This window comes from Phyllobates terribilis, unplaced genomic scaffold (genome assembly GCF_046119375.1).
Source record: "Phyllobates terribilis strain yellow unplaced genomic scaffold, ASM4611937v1 Scaffold_8__6_contigs__length_399053987, whole genome shotgun sequence".
Lineage (NCBI taxonomy): Eukaryota > Metazoa > Chordata > Amphibia > Anura > Dendrobatidae > Phyllobates > Phyllobates terribilis.
Genome location: NW_027362768.1, coordinates 363,944,241 through 363,962,617, shown reverse-complemented (window position 1 = coordinate 363,962,617; position 18,377 = coordinate 363,944,241).

Below are 18,377 nucleotides of genomic sequence, written 5' to 3'. Positions count from 1 at the left end.
CGGCTGATCGTAGACTCGGCCACATCCGGGTGCCGACGGCTGATCGTAGACTCGGCCACATCCGGGTGCCGACGGCTGATCGTAGACTCGGCCACATCCGGGTGCCGACGGCTGATCGTAAGACTCGGCCACATCCGGGTGCCGACGGCTGATCGTAAGACTCGGCCACATCCGGGTGCCGACGGCTGATCGTAAGACTCGGCCACATCCGGGTGCCGACGGCTGATCGTAAGACTCGGCCACATCCGGGTGCCGACGGCTGATCGTAGACTCGGCCACATCCGGGTGCCGACGGCTGATCGTAGACTCGTCCACATCCGGGTGCCGACGGCTGATCGTAGACTCGGCCACATCCGGGTGCCGACGGCTGATCGTAGACTCGTCCACATCCGGGTGCCGACGGCTGATCGTAGACTCGGCCACATCCGGGTGCCGACGGTTGATCGTAGACTCGGCCACCCCCCCCACCGATCTGCGGATAGGACATCAATATAAAAGTAATATACTTTCCAGTTTTCAAGACCTCTGCTTGCTGTCATTCAATAGGAAGCTTCATTATTTATTTCCGCTGGACAGAAGTCTGTCCTGCCCATGTCATACTGTGACGAGCCGCACTCCTGTTTGCGGCCAGACCAGATTGACCCCCGACAATGATGAGCCTCCCGCAATGAATGGCGCGGATCACTTGGGTGATTGCTGCTGCAGACTCTGGTCCAGGACCTCCCCGCCGGCCCTTTATGCACTGAGTACATATTGACACGCTCAGCCGTCTGCCGCTGTTTTTATGCGTCCTGCTGTATACATACGGCCATCTGTGTATCCGCCATATGTACGTACGGCTTTATTGTAATTCTACCTATGGATTGTCTCATTGTTTATCTGTGTGGGAGGTAAATACGGTGTATAGGAAAGGAAGGGGCCGCGGTGAGGGCATATGGGGGACACGACACTGATCATAATCTGGCACATGTCACCCCATTGCTTGTCTTATTTCTCTTCCGATATAGGCGAATAGGACAGGTCTGCAGAATAGAGAGGCAGTCTAGTGTACAGCAGACAGAACAGCTGTGACAATAGGTCTGTGCAGACTAGAGAGGCAGTCTAGTGTACAGCAGACAGAACAGCTGTGACAATAGGTCTGTGCGGACTAGAGAGGCAGTCTAGTGTACAGCAGACAGAACAGCTGTGACAATAGGTCTGTGCAGACAGTCTAGTGTACAGCAGACAGAACAGCTGTGACAATAGGTCTGTGCAGACTAGAGAGGCAGTCTAGTGTACAGCAGACAGAACAGCTGTGACAATAGGTCTGTGCAGTCTAGTGTACAGCAGACAGAACAGCTGTGACAATAGGTCTGTGCAGTCTAGAGAGGCAGTCTAGTGTACAGCAGACAGAACAGCTGTGACAATAGGTCTGTGCAGACTAGAGAGGCAGTCTAGTGTACAGCAGACACAACAGCTGTGACCGTATGTCTCATGAGTGTAGATGAAGGGGATGTGCGTGCACTTTTGCAATGATGACACAACCTTGCTACCTTTTTGTGTATGCAGCTCCTATGCAGACAGAAGTGTCTCCATGATTACCTACTATAATAAAAGAATATGAACCCACAGTCTGTACGTATATAACATATATACCAGAGGACAATGGCGTCCCATTTATAATCCTCATTTTCTTATATACTTCGGTGTCAGGTCAACATATAATTTGTCCAGAATCTGCCACCAGGTGGCGCACTAACTTTGCTGTAGATCCCACTTTTTTGTCTTTTTTTTGGAACATTACTATTAATTATTCCTAATAATCTATTACAGCTTATTCGGATGTCGTTGTGTAAATGACCCACCAGGATAAGATCCATCAACAGCAGCTCGCTGACTGTTTCTGCAGAGAGTAAAAACAAACAAGTAAAAAAGTTAATGGAAATCTCCTGATTATTTCCTTTACTTATTAATCAGCTTATTATAATCACAGCTGGAGCTTCACTACAGGGCTCTAATGTACATTGTGCTGAGCCGGCAGCGGGGGCCGAGGTTTTGATGTTTAAAGCCCAACAAGATATCAGAAGTGGAAAATGATATGTTCGCATTGGGCCGGGGGTCTCTGCGTAGGAGAGCAGAGAGTATCCCTGACTCTGGAGGATCCAACACGTCCATTCTTCGTTTCTCCTCTGAAGGCGCTTCAGGGAAATTGAGCAATTACGATGGGTTCCAGCAGCAGAAACCCTGGTCCTGCGGCCACTTCGGTGGTCCATGGAGAGACCTACGATCATCCTACCTGCCGTCATCTTTCGATTAATAGATCCAGCATGAAGCCATTGTTGCGGCACAATGCAGTCATGGCCTTACACCGAGCTGGTGAATCAAAAGAGGCGCCAGGGTAGAAGAAGGTTCGGAGGTCTCTTGTCCCGTCAGCCATGGACCCCTTTAAGACAAACTCATTGGCTGCTCAATGCAACGCCCCTATATTTATTTGCATTTGTAAAGGATCGGGCATGTCGACATTCAACATGTGTGATCCTTCATTATCCCGACATTTGCAAAATGAATTATCGGGGAGGACAAACCTTTAGCTCCACATTAAGATCATCTTTTCTGACGTCAATGAACCAATGATCATATTAATAATCGTTTTGGAAAATGTCCCTTTTTGGCCTGTGGTATCATTGTGCGATCAGCTTCATTATAAAGAGCGCACGATGCCCGGTACAATGGCGGGAAGGTGTCTATGCTGTGCCGGGTACTAGTGACTCTGCGGCAGGCAGCTGGCACCAGGTGTGACTGCGGGACGGCTCTGCAGATGGCGCGCGGCAGCTCTGCACATTAGAAAGTCGTTATGTTTTTAGCATGCCCATATGCCACATAAAGGCGCTCCCCGTCGTGCCGTAATGCCGACTTCCATAAATATCCTTCATGCCGACATCGAGACCGAGGAAATGGAGATTATAATGGAATAATAAATAGTTGATAATATATACGGCGGCCGGGGACAACAAGTCTCATCACTCAGCGACTTCTGTACCTTCATGTCTGAAGCAGCGTTTTGTTCAGATGTGTCCCCTGTAATAGGGGAGGAAAGGGAGCAGTGACGGACCCTCATTACCATGACTTTATAGGGATGGGGAATTACGTAAATCGCATAAGGAATAAGGATAGCATCATCATCCAAAATCTGAAAGTGGAATATATCTGCCAGAAATCCCAATCACTACTATGGGGGCACTGTCTGGTCCTAATATGAGGGCACTGGTGCTGATAAGGAGGTACTGTTAATGGCACTGATATGGGGTATGGAGGAACTGTGACTGGCACTGCTATGAAAGCACTGTGGCTGGTGCTGATATAAAAGTACTGTGACTGGCACTGATTTGGAGGTACTGTGGCACTGATATGGGCACACTATGGCTGTTGCTGATATGGAGGCGCTGTGGTTGGCACTAGTATGGGGGCACTGGCGCTGATATAGAGGCACTGTGCTTTGCACTGATATAAGAGTGCTGGGGCTGGCGTAGATATGAAGGTACTGTGACTGGCACTGACATGGGGTACTGTGACTGGTGCTGATATGAGGGTACGTACAATGGCTGGTGATAATATAGAAGCACTGTGATTTTGCACTGATGTGGGGGAACAATGGCTGGTGCTGATATGAAGGTACTGTGACCAGCACTGATATGGGGGCAGTGTGGCTGGTGCTGATATGGAGGTGCTGTGGTCTTGCGCTGATATGAGGGCGCTGTGACACTGATATGGAGGTGCTGTGGTCTTGCGCTGATATGAGGGCGCTGTGACACTGATATGGAGGTGCTGTGGTCTTGCGCTGATATGAGGGAGCTGTGACACTGATATGTGGGCGCTGTGACACTGATATGGAGGGGCTGTGGTCTTGCACTGATATGGGGGTATTGTGTCTGGTGCTATTGTAGAGGTACCGTGGTTTGGTACCATTATGGGATACTTAGCAAAAGAGAGCAGAAGATTCCAGCGGAAAAAAATAGTAAATAAAATCCATTTTTATTAGAAAAATCTTAAAAAGATGATGGCACCACATATCCAGCAGGCACACTGGCAAACCAACGCGTTTCAGCTTTATGAAGCCTTACAACCATGAGTTTTATGGTTGTAAGGCTGGTTTTACATCTATGGGGAAAGATTGTGCCTGGCACTGATATGGGGGCACTGAGGTTTGCACTGATATAAAGGTATTGTGACGGATACTGGTATGGGGGCACTTATGCTTGGTCTGTCGGGGGGAGTTTTGGGGGTCCCTATACACATAACATGTTGGTGGGTGCAGCTGATCTGCCCCCATAGACCCCATAGTAGACTCATGCTCTTCCTCTGTGCACCCCCCAGGACCCCCCATACTCCCTTTCTGCTCTCCTTCTCTCCATCCATCACCTTCTCCCCCGTTATCACTTCCCGCTGAGCTTCAGAACAACGGTAAATGTGTAACATGACCGAACAACAGAAAATTAATGTTTCCGCCTCTCCCTGGTACATTTATCCCCATATTGTTTGCTGGATAATGAGCGGCAGAGCGCCCGCCGCTGCCAGCATTGCAATGATAAATAATTCCTCTTTCGGGGACAGTCTCCTTCTGTTGTCTCTTTTTAATGCTTGTGCTGCAGGCGCTGATATATAAATGTATTATTAAATCCGGCCAAGGGTCAGGAGAGGAGGGTCTTCCAGGAACCAGAGGGGAAGGAGGAGGCGGTGGTGACAGGGGGACTATAAAGCGAAAATGCTTCTTTTTACCCGGCTGCTCCATCGCCTGGCACAGAGCTGCAGCCGGCCCTTGCTTGGCATGGCACGGTGGCATTGTGGAGGCCGGATGGAAACGAGCTGCCAGTAATCACCACAGTCTGGAGTCTAATTATATCTCTCCCCTGTGGGGTCTGTAACGTGTATTGTGCAGCCACATCAAAATGATTGAATCGCTAGGAAAGGGCATCAGTGTGGCTGTGTGCCGTGCCCTGCAGCACTGGCACCTGTGGAGGAACACATTGCACGCCATGAGAAGCTCCCGGGCTCTGGTGCAAAATCCATAACAAGTGGCATCCCCCCAAAAAACATGCACAATTTATAGAACGGCCACTGCATACACTTCTGGCTCCATGTGGATTTGGGCCCTTGAGGGTCACCAAGGAACCCTTCCCTCGATTTGACTAGCTTCACCAGCATTTGCCCACATGTAACGTGATGTCGGGTGGTAGCCGTGGGGTAAGCACTCGTCTTCAGCGTTTTCTCCAAGGACCCATCTCTGGAAGGCCACTCTGTCTTGTTGGTCACTTTTCATCAGGATCCCACTATCCCTCCTTCCTCAGTCTCCTCTCACTCAGAGTCACCCTTTGATTCCTCACTGCTCACATCACACTACAAACCCTATCCAACTATTAGGAAGCAGTCACACTACCTAATACTATGCATTACCACACACTATACAGAAACTCATTATATTAACAATACTTTCCACACTCTATACATTACAATTCACATGACACGATATATACAAAAGATGCAAGACATTATTCACATTACAATACAACACTTAACTCGATTGGTGTCTTCAGTGGTAGGAATGTGACAGCACAATCAACCACCCTTACATTCCTCTCCTCTTTAACAATGGTCGTCCTCGACCATTCAGACACTGGGAAGACACAAACGCAATAACATAAATAACAGTCTCTTCTCCAGGGGTATGTAGTGACCTTTTACTAATCAGCACGGACCCCGGTCCCACTAGGTTGGGACCCCGGAAACATAGAGTTCAAGTTCCTTTTAAACAGAGGCCCTCAGGCCAACACAACAACGGCCCCAACAGTTCATGGGCAAGGTCTATCTGCCTTCAACACGGTTGGGACATGTAATCATCTATTCCCACTCCGCCCAAACATGGGTCCTTGTAACAAGGACACAGTTCATTGGTCCCCCATTAGTCCATGGGACGGGGACACAGTCCTTCTCCTCACATCTGCCCACGAGACAAGCACACAATGCCTCCAATGCATCCTCCCCTACTGGCTGGGATCCAGTCCAGGCTGATGGTGTAGGACCCTTCAACAGCTGCAGCGTCTCTGCAGTCCAACAAGGGGATGTGTAATGGGCACAACAAAACTTGGAAGGAGTGGGGAACAACTTCTTTGCTCCCCACGGCCATCAACATGGGGAGACCAGGACTCACGGGCCCTCAGGAACCTCAAACTGTTCCTTTTGTCAGGTGCTGATAGCACAACTAGGGCTTGCTCAACTTCTGTCTCCTGACAACATCCCCTCTACCTCCTGTATTTCCCATCTCACCCAGTGCCCACACTTTCTTCCTTCTCCTTGGGGAGACTCGGGGACCATCTCCACCAGCTTCCTGGTGCTCGGTTTCCTGATGTCTGGACCACGGGTGACCTGGTCCCAGATACCATAGGAACCTCTGCCATGAAGAAGTGAGCCGCCGCCACCTGCATCACTTGGGCCACCGCTGGCTCTCGTGTTGGAGGAAGAGACCTCCTGGGGCTCTCTGATGCTCCCAAGGTGGTACCCTCGGCTTGGACCACCTCCATGGCTCTCTCCCAGGCTCTCTCATTCCCCAAGAAGGGCTCTCCCGGTTGTCTGCCCTCATGGACCACACAGACAGCATACCATCGATGGCGGCCATACATCTTCAGAAACATGACCCTCGTGCCAGCCATGAGTTTTTGCAGCCTTGGGGGCAACTTCTAACACCTTCTGGTCAAAGAGGATATGATGGCTTGTTCCATACTCCTCAATGAACCCTTGGCCCCTTCACATGACACAATATATACAAAAGACACAAGACATTATTCACATTACAATACAACACATAACGTGATTGGTGTCTTCAGGGGTGGAACGCGATCACACAGTCCTCCACCCTTACACACGTATGCCCCAGATCTAGGTTAAAAAGTCTTTGGGGCTCATTCGGTTTTTGCCAACTCCCCCCGAATAAAGGACGACCAGTAGGACCAACCAAAGAGTCGCAAGTCTCCCAGGCACCAAAGAATCTGCCTAAAACCTCCTGGAAAGCGGGTGTTTCAGGAGGTTTCTTCATTTAGGGAGGTGTGGGATGGGTATAAATGGGGTATGGCTTCACAAAAGCATGCCACCCAACCCTCTGGATCTGGAGAGAGAGTCCAGGATTCAGGGATCTGTCCTGCTGTCCCAGAGGTGGGTGGAATGTCCCTATGCAATTTTAGGACACAGATAAAGTTGAATGTAATAGTGGAGTGGGCACAGGTACCATCCACCAATCTTCTCTTGAGGCTCGGCCCAGGGGCGCAATGGTGTCACTATTACACAGCTGCTGTGACCGGCCACACACAGCACAGAGCATAGATCTGCTCAGCTCATCATAGCAACGGATCTAGATGAGTACTTTTTATTTTATTTACTTTTTATTTATTTACTAAACATTCCCCTCTCCAATCCGTCCTGAAAGCAGCAGCCAGGATCATATTCCTCGCCAACTGCTACACTGATCCCTCTTCCCTGTGCCAGTCATTGCATTGGTTACCCATCCAATACAGAGTTCAATATAAACTTATCACGCTTACCAACAAAGCGCTCCATGCTTCAGCACCCCCTTACATCTCCTCCCTTGTCTCAGTCTACCACCCTACACGTGCCCTCCGTTCTGCCAATGACTTAAAACTAAAATCCTCCATAATCCGAACTTCCCATTCTCATCTCCAAGATTTCTCACGTGCTGCGCCAATTCTTTGGAATGCACTACCCAGGACAATTCGATTAATTCCCAATACCCACAGTTTTAAGCGTGCCCTAAAAAAAATTTTTTTAGACTGGCCTATTGCCTCAACATACTTATCTAACTGTCCTAGTTTGGCCCATATTAAAATTTTCTTCAAATTCATGTTGTCACGCAAGGTGACAACACGAAGGGAAGAAAGAAAGGGAGCCCAGACTCTAGGGAAAGGGGGAAGTGGAGACCTCCTAGGCTGGTCTAGTGTCACCCTGTCTCCCCTAATGACCCTATATTGGCTCTTCACCAATCGCCGCACGCGTTCCTCATCCTGTCTTTCCCTGGCGTATGGCTAAGGCTAGGGAAGGGAGGAGATGAGCACTAGTCGTTCTCCACTGAACACTAAAGACAACAAGGGAGGACAAACAGGGGGAAATTGCATAGCTTTAGATGACTCCAGACAAATGCACACACGTCCTCAAGCTCCAGAGAGGAAGAAGTACTACTCTTGCTAAAGCCTCACAAGTTGTAATAAATATCGCCGGCACCTCCCTCTGGAACACAGCAGGTATTTATACACCCAGGCCAGGACAGCCTCTAAGAAGAAGTCTGTAATGCCAAACGTAGAGATCTCATGCAACTGACTGTCTGTCAATTCTGACACACCTGTGACAGTATCCCCCCTCTATGAGTGGCCTCCGGACACTCAGGACCAGGTTTCTCAGGATAAGAGGTGTGAAATGAATGAACCAACCTGGGAGCGTTCACCTCTGACGATGAAATCCACATCCTCTCCTCTGGACCATAACCTTTCCAGTGCACCAAGTATTGTAGAGAACGACGTTGCAGATGAGAATCTACAATCCTCGAAATATGGAACTCCAGATTACCATCAACCATTACTGGGGTCGGTGGTAGAGGTGAGGGCTCAAGAGATTCCACATACTTCTTGAGTAAGGACCTATGGAACACGTTCTGGACCTTAAGGGCCTGAGAAAGTTCAAGACAAGACTCTGCTGGGTTAATGATGGCGGTTATTTTATAGGGACCAATAAACTTAGGTCCCAGCTTCCAAGAAGGAACTTTCAATCTTATATTCCTGGTAGACAACCACACAAAGTCATTCACATTCAGGTCTAGATCTGGCAAGCGTTTTCTGTCAGCCATATGTTTATACCTGTCTCCCATGATCTTTAAATTACTCAGAACACCCTGCCATACCGAGGAGAGTGACGAAGCAAACTGTTCCTCCTCAGGAACTCCTGAACCTCCTCCCCCACTAAAGGTACCAAACTGTGGGTGATAACCGTATGCACCGAAGGACGGTGACCTGCCAGTGGATTCTTGACGATGATTATTAATGGCAAATTCTGCCAGCGGTAAGTAGGATGCCCAATCCTCCTGATTTTCAGAGATGAAACTCTGATTGACACACTCGGTCTGTCCATTCCACTGAGGGTGGAACGCAGAGGAAAAGGACAGCTGCACCCCCAGTCGGGAACAAAATGCCTTCCAGAACTTGGAAACAAACTGGCTCCCCCGATCAGACACCACATCGGAGGGAACCCCGTGAAGCTTCACAATCTCATTTATGAACACCTGTGCAAGTGTCTTGGCATTTGGAAGTGCCGGTAATGTGTCAAAGTGAACCATTTTACCGAACCTATCTCCTTTCATCAAAACCAACGTTTTGCCTGCAGAAACCGGTAGGTCAGTAATAAAATCCACTGACAAGTGTGTCCATGGCCTACTATGGATAGGTAGCAGGAGAAGAGGACCAGACGGACGGGTATGTGAAACCTTAGAATGCGCACAAATACTACAAGCAGCTACGTGTTCAATCACATCCCGATGCAACCCCGGCCACCAAAAACGACGAGAGAGGAGGTCCGCGAATGCCTTACCACCTGGATGCCAAGCACAGAGTTATGATGTTCCTTAATTACTTTGCGCCGCAGATTTGATGATACAAATAACCTTCCTGAAGGGCAGAAGGCAGGGGCGCCCCCCTGAGCCTCCAACACCTCACCCTCCAGTTCAGGATAAAGAGCCGAAATGACTACCCCTTTCTGTAATATCGGGGCAGGGTTCTCATGGTCACCACCACCAGGGAAGCTCCGAGACAAGCATCAGCCTTGACATTTTTGACTCCTGAATCAAAAGTGACAACAAAATTGAACCTGGTAAAAAACAGGGACCATCTGGCTTGCCTAGGGTTGAGATGTTTAGCTGACTAGAGAAATGACAGGTTCTTATGGTCAGTAATAAAAGTAATAGGATGGACAGCCCCCTCCAACCAATGTCGCCATTCCTCGAACGCCAATTTGATCGCCAAAAGTTCCCTATTACCCACGTCATAATTTCTTTCTGTCTAAGACAATTTTTTAGAAAAGAAGGCGCATGGACGCCATTTACCAGGGGATAGACCCTGAGACAACACAGCCCCAACCCCGACATCAGACGCATCAACCTCCACAATAAAGGGTTGAGAAACATCGGGTTGACCGAGTATAGATGCAGTGGCAAAATGATTCTTTAAGGAAGAAAAAGCATGGAGGGAAGCAACCGACCATTTGGAAAAATCAGACCCCTTCTTAGTCATGTCAGTAAGGGGCTTCACAATTACAGAGTAATTTTGGATACATTTCTGGTAAAAATTAGTAAAGCCCAGAAAACGTTGTAGAGCCTTCAGGTTCTAGGGACATCCCCAATCAAGGACTGCATGGATCTTCTCCGAAAACCCAAGGATGACAACAAGTACCCCAAAAACTGCACCTCCTGAACAGCGAAAACACATATTTCCAGTTTGGCATAAAGTTTGTTATCCCTTAATATTTGGAGCACCTGCTTAACATGCCCCCGATGAGTCTCAAAATCAGGTGATTAAACTCTAAATATCATCCAGATAGACCACCACAAACCTCCCCACCAAATGATGGAAAATATCATTTATGAAATGCTGGAATACCGCAGGTGCATTGGTCACACCAAAAAGCATAACCAGACTCTCGAAATGTCCTTCTGGGGTATTGAACGCAGTTTTCCATTCGTCCCCTTCTCTGATTCCAACCAGATTGTAGGCTCCCCTTAAATCCAACTTGGAGAATACTTTAGCTCCTACCACCTGGCTGAACAAATCAGGAATCAGAGTAAGAGAGTATGGATCACAGATGGTAATTTGATTTAATTCCCGGAAATCTAAAGAGGGACGTAGACCGCCATCTTTTTTCTTCACAAAGAAGAACCCTGCCGCCACTGGCGAAGATGAGGGTCTGATATGTCCCATCTCCAGACTTTCCACAATAAAATCCTTCATGGCTTGTCTCTCAGGGCCTGAAAGATTATACAGTCTGGACTTCGGTAATTTAGCTCCAGGGATCAGGTTAATAGGACAATTATAAGCACGATTAGGAGGAAAATCCTGACACCCCCTCTAAGAAAAAACATCCTCAAAACCAGACAGAAAAGCAGGTAATATTTCCATAGAGACTGTAGCAAGGGAAACTGTAATGCACACGCCCGGACTGACTGGCATGTGCGTGTTTATGTAGTGATTCCACTGTGCAATGAACCGGAGAGTGCCTGGAGGGGCGTAACTAAGTATCTGCCCGATCCGACCAAGGTCGCACGACGGCATACGACGCCAGTGCACCAGGGAGGAACCGAGCAGAGGAACCAGGGTCTACTCCAGGTCAGACTCCGGACACGGCTGTTGACCCACACAGGGAAATACAGGAACAGGCAGACTAGAGCGCAGGCTGGGTAGGGTCCAGTACAGACTGGGAGACAAATTTGAAACCGCAGACGCGGTGGACAGGGCAGAGCAAAGCGAAAAGCGCAGACGCGGCGGACAGAGCTGAGCAAAGCGAAAAGCGCAGACGCGGCGGACAGAGCTGAGCAAAGCGAAAAGCGCAGACGCGGCGGACAGAGCTGAGCAAAGCGAAAAGCGCAGACGCGGCGGACAGAGCTGAGCAAAGCGAAAAGCGCAGACGCGGCGGACAGAGCTGAGCAAAGCGAAAAGCGCAGACGCGGCGGACAGAGCTGAGCAAAGCGAAAACCGCAGACGCGGCGGACAGAGCTGAGCAAAGCGAAAACCGCAGACGCGGCGGACAGAGCTGAGCAAAGCGAAAAGCGCAGACGCGGCGGACAGAGCTGAGCAAAGCGAAAAGCGCAGACGCGGCGGACAGAGCTGAGCAAAGCGAAAAGCGCAGACGCGGCGGACAGAGCTGAGCAAAGCGAAAACCGCAGACGCGGCGGACAGAGCTGAGCAAAGCGAAAACCGCAGACGCGGCGGACAGAGCTGAGCAAAGCGAAAAGCGCAGACGCGGCGGACAGAGCTGAGCAAAGCGAAAAGCGCAGACGCGGCGGACAGAGCTGAGCAAAGCGAAAAGCGCAGACGCGGCGGACAGAGCTGAGCAAAGCGAAAACCGCAGACGCGGCGGACAGAGCTGAGCAAAGCGAAAACCGCAGACGCGGCGGACAGAGCAGAGCAAAGCGAAAACCGCAGACGCGGCGGACAGAGCAGAGCAAAGCGAAAACCGCAGACGCGGCGGACAGGGCAGAGCAAAGCGAAAAGCGCAGACGCGGCGGACAGGGCAGAGCAAAGCGAAAACCGCAGATGCGGCGGACAGAGCTGAGCAAAGCGAAAAGCGCAGACGCGGCGGACAGAGCTGAGCAAAGCGAAAAGCGCAGACGCGGCGGACAGAGCTGAGCAAAGCGAAAAGCGCAGACGCGGCGGACAGAGCTGAGCAAAGCGAAAAGCGCAGACGCGGCGGACAGAGCTGAACAAAGCGAAAAGCGCAGACGCGGCGGACAGAGCTGAGCAAAGCGAAAAGCGCAGACGTGGCGGACAGAGCTGAGCAAAGCGAAAAGCGCAGACGCGGCGGACAGAGCTGAGCAAAGCGAAAAGCGCAGACGCGGCGGACAGAGCTGAGCAAAGCGAAAAGCGCAGACGCGGCGGACAGAGCTGAGCAAAGCGAAAAGCGCAGACGCGGCGGACAGAGCTGAGCAAAGCGAAAAGCGCAGACGCGGCGGACAGAGCTGAGCAAAGCGAAAAGCGCAGACGCGGCGGACAGAGCTGAGCAAAGCGAAAACCGCAGACACGGCGGACAGAGCTGAGCAAAGTGAAAAGCGCAGACGTGGCGGACAGAGCTGAGCAAAGCGAAAAGCGCAGACGCGGCGGACAGAGCTCAGCAAAGCGAAAACCGCAGACGCGGCGGACAGAGCTGAGCAAAGCGAAAAGCGCAGACTCGGCGGACAGAGCTGAGCAAAGCGAAAACCGCAGACGCGGCGGACAGAGCTGAGCAAAGCGAAAACCGCAGACGCGGCGGACAGAGCTGAGCAAAGCGAAAACCGCAGACGCGGTGGACAGAGCTGAGCAAAGCGAAAACCGCAGACGCGGTGGACAGAGCTGAGCAAAGCGAAAACCGCAGATGCGGTGGACAGAGCTCTGTACACACGGAACAGACTAGAAGGGAAAGGCAGAACCAGATACTCACAGGGTACTTGCAGAGAAGTAGCGAGTGGACCACAAACTCACAAACGGAAGTACAGTGACAACGAACAGGAGATAGGTACGAGTTCAGACTCTGCAGAAAAAGGGAAAGTACGGACATAGAGAAAAACAAAACAGGCTAGGAGAGTATTCAGACAAGAACAGACACAGCAGCAAGATACAGGAGCGGGTTCACACAGGCCTGGAAATACAGCCTCCAGGATAGGCAGAAGACAACAGGCTAGAAGATAATACAGACAGGACACAGTTTAGACACGGGAACTGATACCGAAGGCAGGAAACATAAACGGGACCTGGCATATCAGTGACCAAAGGCCAACTGACAGAACACAATGCTCAGGCAGGGATTCATTGGAGCAGCTGGGTTAAATACCAGATGGCAGACAGCAATAGGCTGAGGACGCACAAGGGGTGTGTCTGCAGCAGGTACAAAAAGCAGGAAGTGATCGGGCGCCGCCCTTAAGCAGCAGACACAGAGGCAAACAGACAGCATGGAGGGAAGCCAGGCTAGCAAACTGGACTGGAGATCAAGTGCGCGCTCTTGCACAGTGGGAGATGGACCACTATGCAAGGACGCCCCCAGGTATGTTACAGAAACATTTAAACAGTTCTCATGGCAGAAATCTCCCCATTCAATAATCTCCCCGGTTTGCCAATCCACCAACGGATTATGTTTAACAAGCCAAGGTATACCCAAAACAATAGGTGTGGGAAGATTGTCCAGGACATAGCAAGGGATTATTTCACAATGAACTGACCCCCCCCTCAGTTTTACATTATGTACAATCTGAGTAAATGCTTTCTGTGCAAGTGGCGCCGAGTCGATGGCAAAGATGGAAATAGGTTCAGCTAAAGCACAACAAGCAAGACCATGAGTTTTCACAAACCATGCTGACTCCGGCTCCACTGTCAACAAACACAGAAATTTTCTTGGCTTTGCTCTCTAGCACCACCTCGGCTGACAGGACAAAGCAGGAACTGCAGGTTGGTAACAAATAAACCCCTTGTTTATCCAACTCCAGACTACCAAGAGTTAAACGAGTCTCCTTTTGTTTAGGAATTGAAGGACAGGTCTCAACAAAATGTCCCTTTTACTCACAAAAAAAAATATGCCTTTTTTCCTGCGAATCTCCAGGTAGATGTATGATGTAGAGACACCCCCTAACTGCATGGGTTCCTCCACCTCCCCCAGTACTGGTTCACCCCTAGACCGCTCCCTCCCGGGAAAGGTACACAACCCCGACAAGTAGGCCCCGGAGAAGGTGGTCTCACCTGTCTATCCCGAAGGTGCCTAGCAAGACGTATGGCCAATGACATGGCAGCCTCCAAGGACTGAGGGGTTTCATATACAGCCAAGGCATCTTTCAACCTTTCAGCTAGCCCCTCACAAAATTGACTTCTAAGGCCTGAGTCAATCCATTTGGAATCCATTGCCCATCTATGGAATTCCGAACTGTACGTCTCCACTGACCGAATCCCCTGCTGAAGGCGACGTAGCCTGGACTCAGCCAAAGCGACTCAGTCAGAGTCATCATAGATGAGGGCAAGAGCTCCGAAAAAAAACCTCCACAGACTGGAGAGAAACCGAGTCCTGCGGTAAAGAAAAAGTCCAGGATTGAGGATCGCCCTGCAATAGAGAGATCACAATACCAACCAATTGCTCCTCATTTCCGGAGGAGTAGGGACGAAGTTTAAAATACAGTTTGCAGGCCTCCTTAAATACAAAAAACTTGCCCCTACCTCCTGAAAACCTGTCCGGGAGGGCAACCTTGGGTTCAGGCTGGACAGGCCTACCTGCGGAGACCTCCACATTGGTGACCTGTAACCGCTGATGCTGAACCTCACAGAGAAAGACTGTGCAGCCTCTCTGCAACTGAACCCATACCAAGGGAGAAAGGAGAAAGAAAAAGTGCACGCTCAAAAACACACAGCGAGAAAAAAAAAAACAAAGTGTCAGTTTCTTTTTTTTTTCCCTTTTCAAAATGTGCTCGGCCGGCTATAATGCTATAATGTCACGCAAGACTTAGTGCAACACAAAGGGAAGAGGGAAAGGAAGCCCGGACTCTAGGGAAAGGGGGGAGTGGAGACCTCCTAGGCTGATCTAGTGTCACCCTGTCTCCCCTAATGACCCTATATTGGCTCTTCATCAATCACCGCACGCGTGCCTCACCCTGTCTTTCCCTGGCGTATTGCTAAGGCTAGGGAAGGGAGGAGATGAGAAATAGTCGATCCTCACTGAACACTAAAGACAACAAGGGAGTACAAACAGGGGGAAATTGCTTAGCTTTAGATGACTCCAGACAAATGCACACACGGCCTCAAGCTCCAGAGAGGAAGAAGTACAGGTCTTGCTAAAGCCTTCACAAGGAGTAATGAATTTCGCTGGCACCTCCCTCTAGAACACAGCAGGTATTTATACACCCAGGCCAGGGTGTTAATTAGCCAGAGAAAGGTAGCCGCTGGGTCCTAGAGACAGCCAGCCTCTAAAAAGATGTCTGTAATGCCAAACGTAGAGATCTCCTGCAACCTACTGCAGGGTGACTGTCTGTTACTTCTGACACACCCGTGACACATGCTCATCCCATCCATGCAGTGATTAGCCTCTGTCTGTACTGTACACATACTGGCTGGCGACCAGTTCATGTAGTGCTATGTACATACCTAATTTAGTATATTATGGCTGTATTATACAATATATGTACATGTGACCTTTTGTGTACCCCCTATTTCCTCATAGACTATAAACTTGCGAGCCCTCACTCCTTTTTATATGAGTTATGCTTATCCTGTAACGTCTGTATTGTCTGTATAAGTCTCCCCTAAAATTGTAAAGTGCTGCGGAAAATATTGGCGCTATAAAAATAAAAATTATTTGGAGTGGAGAGGAGGTAGGGGGCATTGTGTGGGCATCATACTCTATCGGGGGGGCACTGTAGGGGCAACATATAGTGTCAGAGCACTGGAGGCATCATAATGTTTTTTGGGGGGGCATCATACTGTGTTAGTGGCAATGTGGAGGCATCATTTGTGGTGAGGTACTGTGGGGGGAACAAACTATGTGGGGGCATCAATGTGTGTAGGGGGCACTGTGGAGGCATCATACTGTGATGGGGCATTTTAGGGGCATCATATTGTGTCAGAGAGCACTGGAGGCATTATAATGTTTCGGTACTAAACTGTGGGATCAACATAACATTTGGGGGGCATCATACTGTGTTAGTGGCACTGTGGAAGCATCATTTGTGGTGAGACACTGTGGGGGGGAAGAAACTATGTGGGGGCATCATACTATGATGGGGCATTGTAAGGACATAATATTTTGTCAGAGGGCACTGGAGGCATCATAATGTTTAAGTACTAAATTTTGATGATCATAATGTTTTTGGGGGGCATCATACTGTGTTATTGGCACTGAGGAGGAATCATCTGGTGACACTGTACTGTGTCAGGGGAACTGGAAACGCAGGGAGGCACTGTGGGGGCATCAAACTACACGGGGGGGCATCATTGTGTGTAGGGAGCTTCATACTGTGTTGTGGGAGTACTGTCAGGGCATCATACTGTGTGATGGCGATAAAAGGGGTATCAAACTGTGTGAAAACACTGAGGGGCTTCACTATGGGCACGATTTCTGTGTGGATGCACAAGAAGGACTGGGTAGGGTTAGGGTGTGGATTATTTTTCGCGATTGGGAGGTGATGTCTCGGGATTTCTCTTGATTCTTTGTGGCCAAAAATTGTTAAAAATGTCCATTAATTGTAGAAATCTACTCAGGGGTGTAGATATAGTGGGGAGCAGAGGCAGCCATTGCACCAAGAGTTTGGCTGGGTGGGGGGTCCAAATACCCCTGTGCCATAAGAGAAGACGCCAGTATTATTTATGGTACTTGTTACAGGTTTTGTATTACAGTCCAGGAGCTTCGTCCCTGCATTTACTGACAGCATGCAGAGATCTTCAAGCAGAACTTTTTATTAACGCTTTTGCTCTTTTTGGTACAGAGCCCCCCCTTTTTACAGATATTGATAAGTTTTGCTTTGGTAATCGGCCTGTAGGTGTCGCTGTTGCTATTGCTGTGTGAATCCAATCTAAGTCAAACCACAAAACGAACAGGAACGACACGTTACGTCTTACTGTACAGATATGCAATTACTACTGCAAACAGCTAAAGTGGAAAACAAATTATGTGTAAAGGGGGGATCCAACTTATTAAAAAGTTTGACAACCGTTAAAATAAAAAAAACTAAAAAAAAACATCTTTACAACCATTTTTTTTGCTCTAGGGCTTCTAATATACAAAATAAAGCAACTTTGAAAACTTTCTTTGAAAAACCACCTACCGTTTTGTGTTTAGAGCTCATATGCAGACCTATATGTTACCAAGGTTATGGACTACAAACAAACCCCGATTCTGCAGTCAAGCCTTACTCTTTTCCATATCCCTCCATTTCTTCCGTCTGTTGGTTGGCAATAAGAGGAGTCAATGGCGGGGTAGTGACACAGGACTGCAGGGTTTGTTTGTAGTCTGTTACCTTGGAGACACATAGCTCCGCACGGGAGCTGTATTAACGAAACGGCAGGAGATTTTTGATGAAGACTATTTGCAAAGGTGCTTAATTTTGCACTGGAGTGAAAGAATGATAGGTTGCAAAAGTCTGCATACCCTTTAAAGCCTATAGAAATTATTTTCGCTTTGAAGCTGAGATTTGGGGAACTGTTTTGGTGTTCGATAAGGCTGGCCGTGACCTGGTGGGGGGTGCAGTGCGGTCACCGGTGGCTCTTCAGCTGTCAATCCTTCCAATTGGTTTTCCCGTCCTGTTACATGGACGCTGCTGTGATGACAAGCAGTCGGCTGACGCTTCACTAGGGTTAGTACTGGACAGGAAATGCGCAGCGTGCAGGAAGCGTCCCTCCACCCACTCATTATATCCTCCCTGCACCCATCACTTTCTATTTTAGTAAGTTCCTGATTTTTAGGTATTTAGTGTCTATGAACAATGTGCTGATATGGGGCCCCGGACCTGGGCACATCCCCTTTAATAATGGAAAAAGAGACCTCGTGCAAATAAGGGGGGCAAACACCGGCCTCTTCTGTCCGGGATGGCAAATTCTGCGCCAAAATAAATGCCAAGTTTGATCTTTGCTATACGG